The following is a 19,208-nucleotide window of genomic DNA, read 5'->3' as shown; positions in this document are numbered from 1 at the left end:
TGGTGAAATAATTAACACATGGCTTCTATACAACTTGTCAGCTAATATTTTATATATGACAAGAGGTATGAAGAGAAAATGATTTGAGTTGGTTTTAGTTTTAGAAAACATGTACACTAGTAGATATATTTGCATCTGTTGTGGTATTGCCACAGATGCTTCTAGTGCCTAGGATTTAATAATGGATAAGTAGAAAAAATGTATTCAAAACTTTTCTGTAAATATAATTTTTATAGAGTGGGTTTATTTTTTATCTTAAACTGCACATTTTTCACCATTTTCAATGAAACTTGGAATGTAAAGCAGCAACTACAAATGTTTGCATCTTATAGACTGTCTTTATAAAAGTTGGTCCTATGTTTCTACTTTCATTGTTTCCCTAGATATTGTCTCTTACCCTTAAAGTCCTTCAAGATGGTAAGAACTACACTGAATACAGAATACAAAGAGAGGAGAAATATGTCATGAAAATTCAACATTTTAATATCACTTGTCCGAACAATTCTGTTCATATGCTACTGGATATATTGATGTCTAAGATGTTTTACATTATATTCATATTAATTTAATATAATTCAGATCTTATAAAAATTGTTGAAAATATAGAAGAAAAAAACACAAAATTTTACCTATGCTGTACAAGTGTGAGAATGGTTTTATACAATTTAACTGTTCTCCCATGGACTGATTTTCTTGTGTTACATATTTGCTCTTAACAGGCTTTTATAGGAAAGCTTGCAGGTAACCAGAAAGTTAATGAAACAGTTTTTCTTTTAATAAAAATTGGATTTTTATAAAGAACTTTACAAATGAACTCTTCACATGCAGTATTTATATTCCATCATTTAATATGTTTTGTAGTTTTCAATATTTCATATTATTTTTACCACTAATTTATTTGAGTTAATTAAAAAGAATGTTTAGATTAAATCATATTTCCTTGTTCCTGTTCATTGATAACATATATTATTCACATTGAATTTGAGATAGAAGTGTAAGCTCTCTTTTTCAATGAATTATCTTCTAAAATTTTTTTATTTATTTTTAAAGCCTTATTTATTTATTTATTTCTCTCCCCTCCCCCACACTGCCCTGGTTGTCTGCTCTCTGTGTCTATTTGCTGTGTCTTCTTCTTTGTCTGCTTCTGTTGTTGTCAGTGGCACGGAACCTGTGTTTCTTTTTGTTGCTCATCTTGTTGTGTCGGCTCTCCGTGTGTGCAGCGCCATTCTTGGGCAGGCTGCACTTTCTTTCACTCTGGGCAACTCTCCTTATGGGATGCACTCCTTGTGGGTGGGGCTCCCCTACGTGGGGACACTCCTGCATGTCACGGCACTCCTTGCACGCATTAGCTCTGCACATGGGCCAGCTCCACACGGGTCAAGGAGGCCCAGGCTTTGAACCACGGACCTCCCATGTGGTGGATGGACGCCCTAACCACTGGGCCAGGTCTGCTTCCCCTAAAATTTATGATCAATGTTTTTTTTTGTGTGTGTGTATATATATATATGTTGGGAGCGGTCAATACGAGTATACACTGAGTTCAGCAATGCCGGCAACATGGCCACCAGAGCAGAGCCCACTTCCTTGTTCTTCTCCCTCCCTGCTCCTCTGTTCTCCGTCTTCCCACCACTGCCCAGGCTGATAAGATAGTGCGCAGGCGCAAGGCGCAAAACTAAGGGCTGCCTCCCACCCCCGGCGACAGCAACAACCAATCCTTAGCCTCTACTACCTCACTCCCCGCTCCTCCCCCACCCAAGGGTATATATACTTTGCCCCCTTTAATAAAGTTGCAGTTTGATCAGAACCCTGTCTTGCTGTCATTCTTTGTGTCTCTTGTCCCACCATTCTTTCTCGGCAGGTTTCGGGTCTCCGTTGCCGTCCCGCGGGCTGGGGCATATATATATATATATGTATATATATATATAAATGTATTATAAATTAATTATATCAATATCATTTCTAGAATATCTGTTTTGATAAAATTGCGATTTTTTATGACATTGTGGCAGTGTAACAGAAGTAGGTTGTTAAAAACACCTTTCTGAAGATGCAAATATATTAGTATAGGTTTAAAATAAAATTGCTTTAGAAGAGCAAGTGAGAAATACAGAAAGTAATAAAGGATAAATCTGATAATAAGAAAAAGGCTTACCATTAATCCATTACCATACATTTGTGTGTACTGTGCTGGATACTATGAAGGGCACTAAATCAAACACATGTACAATAGCTAAGAAATATAATATTAACTAGAAAGTAAAATGCAAGTAAGCACATACAATATGACATATAAGAGTTTTGATGTTCAACTGGCAAACACATACATATCCCTTAAGACTCAATAAAATAGGTTCTTCTAGAAATGATTTCTTTACACCCTCAAGGTTGACGTGATACCCCTCAAAAGATTCTGTTAGAATCTTGCGCACTTGGATGGTACCTACCCAAATCAAGATCATTCTGCTAGAAGTGTGCAAAGCCCACCTATCCTAGCTATGAGCTACAATATCCAGAGCATTGCCCTTTGTTTTAGCACAGCCTCTCCACTCTCAACACAGTTGGAAATGTCTAGCTCTCTTTGTCCCCCTGCCCCTCTGCTCACTCACCCACACCCCAGTGGCCAATGACCTATTACTAGTACCAGGACTACAAAAGTCCCCCTCTTTTGCCTCCAGGTGGGTGAACTGTAGAGTTGTAATTTGCACTTTAGAGTTTTTCCTCAGATAAGTGTGAGTCTGGAACTTCAGTCAAATCACCCTTGTGAAGCATCTTTCCCTTTTCCATTTTGCTTCCCCTACTCTCTTTCTGGGTTCTCCTGAGAAATCTTCTGTAATAAGTCACTTGCACTAAGATCTTATTTAGGGTGTGCTCTTTGGTAAACATTATTTTTATGCTTATATATTTATTAAAGTGTACCACACGCGCTTTTTACTGGCCAAATTAGGACCATGTACTTTCTATCTTTGTGTCTTCTAACTATGACATATAGGAAACTTAATCAATTGCTAACTGTATATTGCTGAGACCAGCCCAGCAATAGGTCTGCACAAAAGGAAGGAAACACAGAACTGAAGAAATAAAAGGACAGAAAGAAAGACACAGAGAAAACAAAGATGGGTCCAGGGGGCTTCACAGCTTTTGAAACTGAGAGCCTCAACCCTAGTTTCCCTATTGTATTTATTTGAAAGCTTAAAGAGCAGCTGTGGGCTATAGGAAGCAACTTGCAACATCTACAATAAGGTAATTTACAATAATAGGAAGCAACTTAGAACATCTTGTATAATAATAGGAAGCAACAAATAGGTAGGCTAATTTCCCACAACAATATATAACAATTTAACATGTAAAGAAAGATTGCCAAAAGTAATATATAAAAGGAGACACCTCTTCTTTTTGACCAGACTTGGGAGAAATAATATGAGACTCTCTACAATTTGAAGAATTAGATCTTTAGAAACTGCTTCATGATAATTTATAAATCCTGGCCTTTATATCTTGCTCAATATGAGTTCCCAAACCTGAATATATGTAATAATATAACTATTATGATGTTATTTATATTATTACTGTGGCTGACAAAGTGAAGAAAAAAACATGGAAATTTAATTATTTTTCAACTATTTTGTCTTTAAAGGTAATTTTAACTTAATCATATATATTTTTTAATGCATGCTTATTCTCAGCACTACTTATGAATTTTCAGAAAAGATGAAAGAATTGAGAAAAGGCAGGGAAATTGTATAACTTAATCCTGGCTCAGAAAGCAAATGGCTACACAAGCATTTCAACCAAGGCATTGTCTCCAGTCTGTGCTGCTAGCCTCCTACAGTTTACTACTGACTCATGAAGAAGATAGTCTCATCATAATCAAATGACTGATAAAAGGACCAGCATTTAAGGAATCCTAATCTGATTCCAGTGTTTTGCATACCTTATACCATTTACCTTCCAAAACAGTTCTCTGAGTTATGTATCAATATTATATAGTTGAAAAAAACAGAATTACCTAGAGGTTAAACAACTTTCTCAATTTCAACCAGTTAATTTTAGTAATGTAATGTGAACTTGTCTGTTTGACTCTAAGCCTAAATTTAAATCATTTGCAAATCTTTTGCTAAGGGAAAGTAAAGTTCCCAAAGGTGGAAAATTATTTTAATAGCAACTACTATATTGTATACAAAAGTAAAGCAAAGTATAAACTATTACAATACTTAATTTAATATAAAAATCACAGATTATGTAATAAAAACTTCTTAAAATTAAAATTGACATTAATTTTATGGAAAAGATGACATCACATTGAAAAACCAAAAGGCTCCATTGTGTGTATGGTCTAATCAGTTTTAGAGAATACCCCCAAATATAGTATTGAAAAAGTAATCAACTTTTACAAAGGAATTCTTCATAGCATATTTACAACTGTCTTAGTACTAGGTGTACTAACAGTAGCATTATTTCATAATATATTCACCATGATATGTTGTAATATCTTTCAGACTGTGTGCTGCATTATTCAATCATCTGAACACAATTCTCCTTTTGAACTATTTCAGTCATTTTCTCATACAGTATATTTGATTCAAGTTAATTATTATTTTTTAAAAATGGGAGGTTTCTTGTATCTGTGCAGGGGCCATGCTAATCTTCTCTGTGTCATTCCAATGCCAGTACCTGTGCTGCCAGAGCAAGCACTCAAATTATTTGTACTTGTCACCATTTATTATCTCATAAGATAATTAAACAAAATATGAATTACTGCACTATTTATTGATGACACATTAAATATTTAATATTTAAATTAATTATTTTAAATATTCTAAGAAATACACATTATAACCTATAAAAATAAATTTTAATTACAATGTATCAGTGCAAACTAAAACTGTCCTTATTTATGAGTATAATCTATGATGATAATTCAAATAAAAGAGATACTGAGTGTTTCATGAATGTAAGATATTGTTCTAGGTGATTAAATATGTCAGAGGGAAAACAAAAGAAGACAAAAAATAAAGGCAAAATCTCTGTGTTGATGGAGTTTGTATGAAAGAGATAATTGATGTCATTGTACATTAGGAGATGCCAAAGTAGGGAAGCCATAGATACCATTACTGTTAAGTTCTGTTATCTTAGCTTTGTACTTGGCAGTAAATAAATCCTCCATTTAAACCAACATATAAAAACATGTGCTGGCCTTTTCTACAAAATTATAATTGAGAAGAGTATTTTTAATATTATTAATATCATTCAAATGTATTTTATAATATATACTTTAAATTATCATTGAAATAAAAATCTAAATTTAAAATATTTAAATTTTTTATCATGACTTGAGGATACATTTGTGAATCTGCAAAGTTCAGAAATCCAAATTTTTGAGAAATTACCACCCTCTAATACCTTTCTGTCTCCTGTAGACCTATCTTCCAGACACTAGGTCTGTGTGTCTTCTCAATTTGCTTAATATCAATGATGTCATCATGTAATGTTTGTCCTTCAATGACTGGCTTATTTCACTCAAAATAATGTCTTCAAGGTTCATCCATGTTATCCCATGTGTTAATACTACATTCCTCCTTTAAGCTGAGTATATTGCATTATATATATAGTGATGTTGGTCATCTTTTCATGTGCTTTTGAGCCATTTTATTTCTTTGGAGAAGTGTCTATTCAAATCACTTCCCCAGTTTTTAAATGGGTTCTTTTTCTTTTTCTTTTTGAAATGTAGGATTTACAAAAAAAAAAAAAAGTTCTAAGTATTAGGCTCCTATTGCATAGATGGTTACCAAAATTTTTTCCCACTGAGTAGGCTGCCTTTTCACTCTCTTGACAAACTCCTTTGATGCACAAAAGTTTTTTTAATTTTGAAGAGATCCCATTTATCTAATTTTTCTTTCAATCCTTGTGCTTTGCATGTAGTTTATGAAGCCATTTCCTACTACATGTTGTCATAGATGCTTTCCTATATTATATTCCAGAAACTTTATGGTCTTGGCTCTTATATTTAGATTTTTGATCCATCTTGAGTTAATTTTTATATAGGGCATGAGACAGTGGTCCTCTCTCATTCTTTTGAATATGGGTATCCAGTTCTCCAAGCACCATTTGTTGAAGAGATGATTCTCTCCCAATTCAGTGGGCTTGATGACCTTGTAAAATATCAGTTGACCAAGTATGTGAGGATATATGTCAGAACTCTTAGTTCTGTTCCATTGTTCAGTATATCTATCCTTGTGCCAATACAATGTAGTTTTGACCACTGTTGCTTTGTAGCATGATTTAAAGTCAGGTAATGTGATTCCTCCAATTTCATTTTTATTTTTAAATATGTCTTCAGCTATTTGGAGTCTCTTGCCCTTCCAAATAAATTTCATAGTTAACTTTTAAAATTCACTAAAAATGCTGTTGTAATTTTCATTGGGATTGTGTTAAATCTGCAAATCAGTTTGGGGAAGATACATATCTTAATGAAGTTTAGTTTTCATATTCATGAATAGGAAATATTCTTCCATTTATTTAGGTGTTCTTTGGTTTCCTTTAACAATGTTATGCAGTTTTCTGCACACAACTCCTTTACATCTTATGTTAAGTTTATTCCTAGGTATTTGATTCTTTTAGTTGCTATTGCAAATGGAATTTTTTTTCCTGATTTCCTCCTCAGATTGTTCATTATTGGTATATAGAAATGCTGGTTTTTGCATCTCTGATTTTTCCTGGTGTTGACTTATCTCCTGACACTTTATTGAAATCATTTATCAGCTCTAGGAGCTTTGTTATAGATTTCACAGGGGTTTCTATGTATAGTATCATGCCATCTGCCAATATTGATATTTTTACTTCTTCCTTTCAATTCGGATGTCATTTATATCTTTTTCTTGCCTAAATGCTCAAGCTAGTACTTCTTTTTTTCTCTCTTTATTTTTAAATGTTACATTAAAAATATAAGAGGTCCCTATATAGCCCCCACCCCCTTACCCCACCCCTCCCACATCAACAACCTCTTTCTTCATCGAGGGACATTCATTGCATTTTGTGAATACAGTTTGTATCACTGCTGCACCACATGTATAATGGTTTACATTGTAGTTTAAACTCTCCCCCAGTCCACCCAGTGGGCCATGGCAGGACATACAATGTCCAGCATCTGTCCCTGCAGTACCACCCAGGACAACTCCAAGTCCTGAAAATACCCCCACATTATATCTCTTCTTCTCTCTCCCTACCCACAGCAGCTACCATGGCCACTTTCTCCACATCAATGCCACAATTTCTTCCATTACCAGTCATAATAGTTCCATAGTAGAATAACAGTAAATCCTCTCTAATCCATACTCCATTCTTCCATCTTGTGGATCCTGGAATGGTTATGTCCCCTCCACCTCTATATGGAGAGGGGGCTTAGATTCCACATGGATGATGGATGCAATTCTGCTTGCAGTTGTAGGCACTCTTGGCTCCCTGGTGTGGTGGTTGACCTTCTTCACCTCCCTGTTAGCTGGCTGGGGTAAGTCCAATAATCCAGAGGGTAGGAGTTGCAAATCTGCTGAGGCCCAGGGCCTGGCTGTCACATGGACAGTCCAGAGGTTCAGGTCTCCTGAGTATACACCAACTCCAGCCCCAACCATGGGTCCATAAAAGTGACAGAGGAGGAATGTGTAGAAAGGTCACATCTGAGTTCAACTCCATCACACTCAGGAACACAAACTCCAAAGTAAGACCAACTGACATGGCATGAAACTCCAGAGCCATCTGCCATGACCTTAGAACCTGTGGGTCTCTGTAGTTCTCAGGAGAACCAGTACCTGGGTTTCTACTTTGATTGTCTCTGGGAGCCTGATGAGTTATGTGTAAGCATGACCCCTCTGATGACCTCCTAACTCCTTTTTGGAGACTCATAGCCATATAAACTCATTTGTCTTTTCCATTTCCCCCTTTTATTCAAGTTCAAAAAGCAGCTTTTAACACCTGATATTACATGTAGGCTAAAATATTCTGCTGGTCTAAGTTAACCCTTTTATTCAAGGTCTTTTTCTAATTACATCAACTGTGCTTAGTAGTAATCCCTCAGTGCCAAGGAAGCTCATCCCCAGGAGTCATGTCCCATACTGGGGGGAAGATAATGTATTTATAGGCTGAGTTTGGCTTAGATAGAGGCCACATTTGAGCAACATGGAGGCTCTCAGGGGGTAAATCTTAGCCACTCTGCAGCTCTAGACCTAGTTCATATTTCAGGCATACAGGCTCATAAATATAGTCATCAGTATCAAGGGCTCATTGTTGGATCATCCTTCTTTATTGGTCTTTGCCATTGCACTTGGGGGATTGTTGTGAGCTGACACCTACATAGGTGAAATCTATGGTAAGCTGGAGGTCAGTATTTATACAGGAAAGTGTCTTAGGGATAACTTTGGGTGGGGCTTTGGGCAGGCTTGACAGGGCTAGGGATGGTAGGATGGGTCAGATGGCCCAAGAAATTGAGGGGAGAGTGGGGGGAACTTTTGAACATAGGAGATTGTCCGGTTTGTGTTTGAAAGTATAGTGTTGAGAAAACTCTTTAGAAAATATAATAAGGAAGGTTACTTCTTTAAGATACTTAAGGGGGGCATCTGACACAGGGCAGACTTCTAGGGAGTATGTGAGTGCTCATTTTGTCATAGTGGGTTATATCATTGGGTGGAGACCCATAAAGTGAGAATTAAGCATACCCACATCCTGGGGAGGACTGATGTTCTTCAACAGAGGGAATTGTATCTCTCAAGGTAATTGGTGGCTCCCAAAGGGTTAGGGCAGTCGAGTATGTTAAGACCTCAACATTATTGCAAGTATCTGTCGATATGGTCCTTTAAGCAATGACAGTTGATTGTAACTCTGGGACTTGAGGGGAGGGGGAGATAGGTATTGAATAGATGGAATCAGTGTAACTGTGGGACAGTGGAAGTGTTCCATAAGATCATGCAATGATGGATATAGGACATGTTAAATTACACCAAAAATGTATAAAAGTCTATAAACTAAAATGTAAACCATATTATAAAACATAACCAAAAATTTAGAAAATTGTATAGTCTAAAATATAAACCATATATAAACCAAAATGGAACCATATTTGAAAGCTATGTTTCAATATCTGTATATCAGGTGCAGCAAATATAATATGAACATGTAAAAGGATCATTGCTGGGGAAGGGATAAAGTGTTTGATGTTGGATATGTGGAAGTACCCTATATTGTATATGTGAATTACTGTGATCTAAAACTTTTGTGAAGACAAACTTAATAATTAGAAAATAAAAAAAAGAAAGAATGTAGACACTGAGGAAGAAATGAAAGAAATTGCCTTGCCACTGTACATATTGCAGTGATGAGAGGCAAAACATCAAAAACAAAGCTTTGTCATTTTTTTGATATCCAATTTATTTTTTATTTAATTTTTCTAAATTAGTATGTATTCTGTATCTAACCTTTAAACCCATCACTATATTACATTTTACTATTAATGGAACTTGTTAATGTATTAGGCTTTGTTTTTGAAGAAATTTTGGACCACAGAGAGGTCCCCTATGATGGGGGAGGTACACTGGTGTGGGATGTTATTGAGGGGGGTACATGGTTGGGAGGAGTTCTCCAGGGCATGTACATAGGGTACATAAAAATGTTTGGATATTTTGATAGTAGTTACAGCTAAAAATGACAAATAAGGGAGTGTTGCGTTCCTAGCCAGGGGAGCTCTATCACATTCCTCAAGCTAGTACTTCTAACACAATGTTAAATAAGAGTGTGACAGTGGGCATGCATGTCTTGTTCCAGAACTTAGAGAGAATGCTTTTAGCATTTCATGGTTGAATATATTGGTTGTGGATTTTTCATATATACTCTTTATCATACTGAGGAAGATTCTTTCTGTGTTAGTCAGCCAAAGGGGAGCTGATGCACTATACCAGAAATCTGTTGGCTTTAAAAAGGGTGTTTATTTGAAGTAGAAGTTTACATTTACCAGGCCATAAAGTATAAGTTACTTTCCTCACCAAAATCTATTTCCATGTGTTGGGGCAAGTTGGCTGTCGACATCTGCCAAGAGTTCAGGTTTCTTGGGTTCCTCCCTTCCCAGAGTTTTGTTTCTCTCTGGGCTCAGCTGCTATGCTCTCTTCATAAGGACAGCTGTAGACTATCAGGTGAATGGCTCTGTCATTCTACCCAGGAGTTTTGCCATGTCTAAGGAGCCAACTCTGTTCCTCTGTGTTCTTCTCCTGAGTGTTGACTACCTGGGCTCAGCACAAAACTCCAGCATTAAAACTCTAACATCAGCCCCAGAGTGATAAATTTGGCTTCAGACAGGCCTCAGTGCAAGCTGTAATCCAGAGATCTATGGTGGTGGTGGTTGGGACCGGGTGGTGGCTTCAGCAGGTACTCCTCTGAGCTGAGAGCTTCAAGCAGTCCCAACTCCTTCCTCCCCCTTCCCCCACCAGTTTTTGTTTTCTGTTCCCCTTCCCCCGCCTTACCCTGTTCTGGACTACCAATCCTGAGGAGGCAGATGCGGTAGCAGCTGCTGAGTTCTCGGTGAAGGTTTCTCATTTCTCCCTTCCCCTCCTCTCCCCTACCCTCCCCACCCCATCCATTAATATTAGTGTTTTGAAGATCCTTTGTTGTCAAGCTGCAAAGGTGGAGAGTGCGATTGCAGAAGAAGGTGCTTTTCCTTTCAGTGCTTCTTCTGGAGGAAGAGAAAGTAGGGATGCATCTCAGCCCTATCCCAAGACTGCTGGCAACAGCTAATTCCTGGGGAAACCCCAGGGCAAAAACGCTCAGAAATGGATTCCTCCACAAAGCACCAGACGAGATGACAACTCCGCAGCAAACAACTCCGCAAAAGAAAAAGAACAATATGATGTAATCTTCAGGAAAGTAAGGGGCATACTAAATAAGCTTACCCCTGAAAAATTTTGACAAGCTATTTCTTGAGCTCCTCAGTGTAGATGTAGAGTCTAAACTCATCCTTAAAGGGGTCATACTGCTGATTGTGGTCAAAGTACTAGAAGAGCCAAAGTATAGTTCATAGTAAGCTCAGCTATGTCTGCGATTGGCAGAAGATGCACCAAGCTTTGATGGACCAGCAGCAGAGGGTCAACCAGCAAAACACAACATTCAGATGTCTCCTAATTTCAAAATTAAAAGAGAATTTGAAAACCAGAACCAAAAATGTTGATGTCTGTGATAAGCGTGAAAATCCCCTACTCCCAGAGGAGGAGGAACAGAGACCCATTGCTAAGATCAAGATGTTGGGGAATATCAAATTCACTGGAAAACTTGGCAAGGTTGATCTTATTCATGAATCTATCCTTCGTAAGTGCATGAAAACACTTTTGGAAAAGAAGAAGAGAGTCCAACTTAAGGATTTTGGGGAGGATTTGTAGTACCTCTGTCAGATAATGAGGACAGTAGGACTTAGATTAGACCATGAATAAGCTAAGTCCTTAATGGATAAGTACTTTGCCCAAATGTGCTCCTTGATGTTAAGTAAAGAATTGCCAGTGAGGATTCGATTCCTGCTGCAGTATACAGTAGATTTGCAAGAACACCATTGCATTCCGCCCAAAGCTTTTCTTGACAGTGGGCCAAAGACAAATCCACCGAGATGCAGTAAAAGATCTACGAGTGTTTATTCTTGCTCCTTTGGTCAAGGGATGAGAAGTGACTTCTTTCTGGAGGGACTGTTCATACCACCAAGGATGAAAATGGATAGGGACCCATTGGGGAACTTGCTGATATGTTTGGACAAAGCCAGGTAGCAGAATTGGTACTGGTCCAGGAGTTATCCAGGATAGATTTTCATCCACCGTGGGGCATCATCATTCAAATCAACTCTTCAATGCCTTCCACACAATTGCAGTGTTGGGAGATGGAAGGCAAGTTTATGAAAAGCCAGGGACTAAGCCACCTCTACCATAACCAGAGTCAGGAATTCTTATCCCAGCTGCAAAGTCAGTCAAAGGATAGGCCACTTCAGTTTTCTTAGAAAGTTTAATGTAGATGAGATTAGCCTGAGACCTGCTCAGTCTTTCCTAATGAATAAAAATAAAGTGCCAAAGCTTCAGCCCCAGATAACTATGATCCCTCCTAGTGCACAACCACGATGCACTCAAACACCACCTTTGGGACAGACACCTCAGCCTGGTCTCAAAACTAATCCACCACTCATCCAGGAAAAACCTGCCAAGACCAGCAAAAAACCACCACCATCAAAGGAATAACTACTTAAATTAACTGAAACTGTTGTAATAGAGTATATAAATAGTGGAAATGCAAATGAGGCAATCAATAGCATAAGAAAAATGATGGCTCTAAACATTTTCTTCCTGAGATGTTGAGCAAAGTAATTATCCTTTCACTAGATAGAAATGAAGATAAAGAAAAATCAAGTTCTTTGATGAGTTTACTCAAACATGAAAGTATAGCCACTAATAACAACTTCATGCATGCTTTCTCCTGAATGTATTGGACAAGTGTCCCAAACTGGGGTTGACATCACCTTGGTGAAATAATATTTAGCACAGTTGGCAGCTTGTACCATCATTTCAGAGCTGGTGAGAATTTCAGAACCAGCTCAACCACTGGAAAGTGGCACCCATTTTCTTGTCTTCTTACTTTGTCTCCAGCAGTTAGCTAAATTACAAGATCGGGATGGTTAACAGAACTTTTTCAACAAAGCAAGGTCAATATGCAGAAAATGCTCCCAGAAATTAATCAGAATAAGAACCACATGTTGGAAATTTTGGAAGAAAAGGGGGTGAGTTTCTTATTCCCACTCCAAAAACTATAGAAGGAACTGTTGAAGCAAATTAAGTTGGATCCATCCCTCAAATCATATGTAAATGAATTAAAGATAACATCTCTCCCAAACTTCATGTAGGTAAAAGATTGGTGAATATCTTGAAGTTCACAAATACATCTTATGGTATATTTCTAGTGAATATGGTATATTTCTAGTGTTTCATCCAGTGATGAAACAGATTCTTCCATTGCTCCTTCCAAAGAACAGTTAGAGCAGGAAAAACAGTTGCTACTTTCTTTCAAGCCAGTAATGCAGAAATCCCTTCATGATCATGTTGATCTACAAGTCAGTGCTCTCTGTACTCTTCAGGTGCACTGCTACAATAGCAACTTCCCAAAAGGTATGTGACTTCACTTTTATGTTTCCTTCTGTGACATGGAGATTATTGAAGAAGAAGCTTTCTTGGCTTGGAAAGAAGATATAACCCAAGAGTTTCCAGGGAAAGGCAAGACTTTGTTCCAGGTGAATCAGTGGCTAACCCGGCTAGAAACTACTGAAGAAGAATTGGAGGAAGGAGTCGACTAAAGAACCAGCCAAAGCCTTACATTGTGAAGAACATACTGTTGCTATGATATAACTGCATTTGAGCTAACCAGTGTGAAAATTCATTCTGCTGTAATGTTTTCACAATATTTAAAGCAGAAGCACATCAGTAGGATATCCTTCTGCATAAGGTATTTTTGTAGTGTAATGTCTTAGTCATAGTTTACCATCAAATATTTTAGGAGTATCTTTAATGTTTAGATAATATATTAGCAGCATGCAATAATTACATCATAAGTTCTAGTTCTCGAGCAGAGACAGTCTATTGCAAGGATCTTCATTGCTACCCGTTATCATAAGCTGTTTTAAGTTAGAAAATTGAATAGCAAGATTGAATACTGTAGAAATGCACTTTGCTCAGTAATGCTTGAGTTGCTGCAATATTTGATTATCCATTTGGTTGTTACAGAAAAATTCTTAATTGCAATAGATGGTTTTGCCATAATAGTATATTGCCTGTATTTCTACCTCTAGTAATGGGCTTTATGTGCTAGATTTTAATATCCTTGAGCCTGGGCAAGTACACAAGTCTTTTTAAAAGAAACATGGTTTACTTGCAAAAAACTGATCAGTTTTGAGAGATTGCTAATGTCCTTGGAGTAGTTTTGTGGGTGTGAAACAAATGGTGAGAATTTGAATTGGTCCCTCTTATTATAGTATTGAAATTAAGTCTACTTAATTTATCAAGTCATGTTCATGCCCTGATTTTATATACTTGTATCAATCAATAAATATTGTGATACTTGAAAAAAAACCTCCAACACAAAAACTCCAATTAACTCCTCTGTTCTGCCATATAGTATTATCTGTGAGTTCCCAAACCCAATGTCCTACTGACGTGGCCCAATCAAAGCCCTAATCATAATTTAATCATGCCCAGGTCCAGACCAGTTTACAAACATAATCCAATATCTATTTTTGGAATTCATAAACCATATCAAACTGCTACACACCATCATCTGAATTCCAAAAAGACATTACGATATTAAAAAAATAAAAAAAAACTAAATCAGTAGCAATGCTAAGTATAGAATCACATTGCAAGGGGTTTAAAGAAACAGTTTGTCTTGGGGCAAAATCCCATCTGCTATAGACCTCTGAAACTTACAAAACAATTTATCTGCTTCCAATACACAATTGGATAGACAAATGATAAACATTTTCTTTATTATAAGGAGAAATTGGGAGGGAAACATGATTCATGGATCCTCTACAGTTCAGTAAACTTGCAGGTCATACTTCTTTAGATGTTAACATCAAAGAGTCATTCTTAAGATTATGCTTTTTCTTCCTGGGGCCTTATGGGAACCCACCCTTTCCACAGGCTTTCCCAATGACTGTTTTCTTGGTTCTATCCTCATCAAGCATCTAGGTCGGTGATCAAGCCCCAGACTTCACCCTCCAAGAGCATTGAGGTGATTGGTACACTTCACCTAATCTTTGGGTTACAGTCCTAACCCCCTAGTACAGTGATGTGAAGACAACATTCCCCTTAACATTTGGCATACAAGCTCAAGCCTATCAGAGCAATGAGTTGATCTTCCCTAGTCCATGAGGGACAGGGCCACCCCTCTCAGACCTGTGCAGCAGTGACCTTAACCACACTAATCCTTGAGGAATGTGCCCCACCCTACTTGTGTCTGGGGAGGCAAAACTCTCTCTGAATATTGGGTGGGAACATCCACCCTCTTCAACTGCCAGGGCAAACTCACCCTCTCTGTACACATGAGTGGGTTTCCTCTCTTGCTCAAGGAAATGTCTTAATTCCAGATCTCAGCTTCCATTGTTTTCCTCTTAAAGTTGTTTCCCGTTCCATGTCTCCCACTGATGGCCTTTTTTTCTCCAAGTTGGCAGTGGTTTTGTTCATACAGCTCTCTAAAAAAGATTGTTGGTTTAGTATAAAAGAAGTAGGGGTCCAAGCCTCAGACTGTAAGACTTTCCACAACTCTTCCTGAGATAACTTCATCTTCACTCTTGCTTTAAAAGTTCCAATTTTAGGTAAGTTCTCAAATGGGGCATTTTCATCTTGGGGCTTGATTTCTAGAGATTGGAAGTTCCAGAATCAGTTTCTGTTTATGTTGTAACCAACAGTTCAGTTCTCAGTTTGTCTTGCTCTTCTAACATTTTGCTATAAGCTGCCAGGAAAAGTCAAGACACGTTATCTGAGTTTAGTTTGAAAAGCTCTTCAGCTAAATGCCCAGGCCGGCCATTTTCAATTTCTGCCTTCCATAAAACACCAGGAGTTAATCTTGCTAACTTCTCTGCAACTTTCAAACATGGATTGCCTTTCCTCCAGTTTCCAATAATAGTTTCATCATTTACTTCTAAGACAATCTAAAAAGTCTCTTCAGCATCCATATTACTAACATCAGTCTTCTCAAAGCAAACTAGGACTTTTTTATCAAGTGTTTCAAAATTCCTCCTAAAAAATACCCCTGACCTATTTAGAAAATGATTCCAAAATTTTGGTAGTTGCAAAAGCACTTCCTTATTCTCTGGAACCAAGTTCTGTATTAGTCAGCCAAAGGGATGCTGATGCAAAATCCCTGAAATCTGATGGCTTTTAGAAAGGGTATTTATCTGATATAGAAGCTTAGTGATCAGGCCATAAAGCATAAGTTACTTTCTTCGCCAAAGTCTATTGCCACATGTTTTGACAAAAAGGTTGCTTATGTATGCCAAGAAGTCAGGCTTCTTGGGTTTCTTTCATCCTGGGTTTCTGTTTTTCTCCAGGCTTAGCTGCTTTGTTCTCTCCACAAGGCCAGCTGTAGACTATCAGGCAAATGGTTCTGTCGCTCTCCCCAGGGCTTCTGCCATGTCTATGGGGCCAACTCTATTCCTCTGTGTTTCTCTCCTGAGTGTTCACTTCCTGGGATCTAGGTCAAAACTCCAGCACCAAAACTCCAACTAATGCCTCTGCTTTTTCACATAGTTTTACCTGTGAGTCCCTGCCCTCCAAGTCCTACTGATGTGACTCAGTCAAAGCCCTAATCTAATTTAATCAAGCCCAGGTCCAGGCCACTTTACAAATATAACCCAATATCTATTTTTGGAATTCACAAACCATATTAACTGCTTCACCTTCTATTCTTATCTTTTGAAGTGTTTTTTATTAGGAAAGATGTTGTATTTTGTCAAATGCTTTATTTGCATCAATAGAGATGATAATGTGATTACTTTAAATATCTGTAAATGTGGTGTACTATATTGATTGATTTTCTTATGTTGAACCATCCTTGCATGCCAGGCATGAAACCCACTTGATCATAAGTCATAATTTGATGTGTTGATGAATGTGATTGGCAAATATTTTGTTGAGGATTTTAGCAGCTAGCCTTGTTAGAGAGATTGGTTTTCACTTCCAGTGGCATCTGTGTTCCTCTGGTAATAGGGTAATATTGGCAACATAGAATGAGATAGACAACATTCCTCCCTCCACTTTTATTTTTTGGAAGAGTTTAAGCAGAATTGGTGTTACTTCTTTCTGGAATGATAGGTAGAATTCACCTGTGAAGCGATCTGGTCCTGGGCTTGTCTTAGTTGGGAGGTTTTAAATGAATAATTAAATCTCATTGCTCGTGATTGGTCTACTGAGTTCATTAATTTCTTCTTTCATCAATGTAGGCTGCTTATGTGTTTCTTGAAATTTGTCTATTTCATCTAATTTATAATTCTTGTCAACATACATTTTTTTCAAAGTATCCCTTTATGAAATATATGTGGTTTCAGTGGTGATATCCCTTTCTCATTTCTTATTTTATGTATTTGACTCTTCTTTCTTTTTTTTCTTTGTTAGTTTACCTAAGGGTTTGTCAATTTTATTAATCTCAAAGAACCACCTTTGGGTTTTGTTCATTTATTCTAGTTCTTTTATATTTTCAATTTCATTTACCTCTGCTATAATCTATGTAATTTCCATCTTTCAATTTGCTTTGGTATTAGTTTGCAGTTTCTAATTCTACTAGGTGTAGATAGGTCTTTTATTTTAGCTCTTTCTTCTTTTTAAATATGGCATTTATGGCTATAAATTTCCCACTCACCATTGCTTTTGCTGCACCCCATAGATTTTGATATGCTGTGTTGTCATTTCCATTCATTTCAAGGTAGTTACTGATTTCTTTTGCAATTTCCTCCTTGACCCACTGATTGTTGAAAAGTGTGTTATATATATTCCAAATCTTTGTGCCTAGTCTGGATCTCTGGACCTTACTGATTTCAAGCTTCATTCTGTTGTAGTCAGGAAAATTACTTTGCATAATTTCAATCTTTCTAAATTTGTTGAGAGTTCTGTGGCCTAGAATGTGGCTTATGATGGAGAATGATCCATGTGTGCTAGAGAAGAATGTATATCCTGCTGTATTTGGGTGTAATATTCCATATATATCTATTATGTCTAGATCCTCTAACATATGGCTAGGTGCAAAAATGTTTATGATTGTTCTTTCTTCTTGATAATTTACCCCTTTTATTAATATATAGTGTTTTTCTTTGTCTTTTTTAATGGCTTTGCATTTAAAGTCTATTTTGTCGGATATTAGTATAGATACTCCTGCCCTTTTATGGTTATTGTTTGTATGTAAAATTGTTTTCCATCCCTTCACTTTCAACCTGCTTATGTCCCTGGGCTTAAGATGAGTTTCTTGTAGTCAGCATACAGGTGATCATATTTCCTTATCTATTCTGTGAATCTGTGTTTCTTGATTGGAAAGTTCAATCCATTAATATTCAGTATTATTACTGTGAAGGCATTACTTACATTAGCCATATTTTCTTTAGGTGTACATATGTCATATATTTGTTTAAATTTATCTTTTTATCTTTTTAGTTGTTCTTATCAATAATCTTCCTTCCTACACTTTCCTCCAACCCTCTCTCTCTTGTTTTCTTCCTTTCAACCTGCAGAACTCACTTTAATATTTCTTGAAGAGCAGGTTTCTTGTTGACAAACTCTCTTAATTTCTCTTTATCTATGAATATACTGAACTCTCCCTCATTTTTGAATGTCAGTTTTGCTGGCACAGAATTCTTGGCTGTCAGGTTTTTTTCTTTAGCACCTTAACTATGTCATACTGCTGTCTTCTCTCCATAGTTTTAGATAAGAAATCAGCACTTAGTCTTATCAAGCTTCCCTAGTATGTGACTGATCTCTTTTTTTCTTCTTCTTCTTCTTGCTGCTTTCAGTATTCTCTGTTTGTCCTAAGAATTGGACAATTTGGATAGGCCTATTAGTAGTTATACTGTTTGGGGTTTGCTGTGCTTCCTGGACATGTACATCCAGGTCCCTCAAAAGTGTTGGGAAATTTATAATCATTATTTCTTCCAACTCACTTTCTGCCCACTTTCCCTTCTCTTCTCTCTCTGGCATGCTTATAATGTGTATGTTTGTGTGTTTCTTATTGTCATTAAAATCTCTAAGTCCCTGTTTGATTTTTTCTATCTTTTTATCTACTATCTGCCTGCTTTCAGATGTACTATCTTTGACATCACTGATTCTTTGTCTGCCTGTTCAAATCTGTTGTTATGTACTCTTGTTTTTTTTTTTTTTATTTCTTGTATTGTGCCATTCATCACCATCAGCTCTATTATCTTTTAATATATTTTTACAATTTCTTCAGTATGTTCCCCCAGTGTCTTGTTAATGTTCTTTATCTCTTCCTTCAATTCATTAGTTGATTCATAATATTTGTTTGGACATTCTTGATCAGCTGTTCCATGTTTTACAAATCCTCTGATTTTATAGTTTGTTCACTAGACTGAACAATGTTTTTCTGTTTCTTAGTATGGCTTGTAAGTTTTGCTGGTGTCTAAACATCTGTTTAACTTGATGGGATTAGTCAGT

The 19,208-nt window shown here is 37.0% G+C and overlaps 2 pseudogenes; one reads left to right on the top strand and one right to left on the bottom strand.

The window, feature by feature from the left end:
* Window positions 1–4,598: 4,598 nt before the first annotated feature.
* LOC111763747 (U6 spliceosomal RNA) lies at window positions 4,599–4,692 on the bottom strand (annotated as a pseudogene).
* A 3,062-nt stretch (window positions 4,693–7,754) lies between these two features.
* Window positions 7,755–13,351, top strand: LOC101445586 (eukaryotic translation initiation factor 4 gamma 2 pseudogene; annotated as a pseudogene).
* Window positions 13,352–19,208: the final 5,857 nt, after the last annotated feature.

This window comes from Dasypus novemcinctus, chromosome 1 (genome assembly GCF_030445035.2).
Source record: "Dasypus novemcinctus isolate mDasNov1 chromosome 1, mDasNov1.1.hap2, whole genome shotgun sequence".
Lineage (NCBI taxonomy): Eukaryota > Metazoa > Chordata > Mammalia > Cingulata > Dasypodidae > Dasypus > Dasypus novemcinctus.
This window is presented reverse-complemented; position numbering and strand designations above follow the sequence as displayed.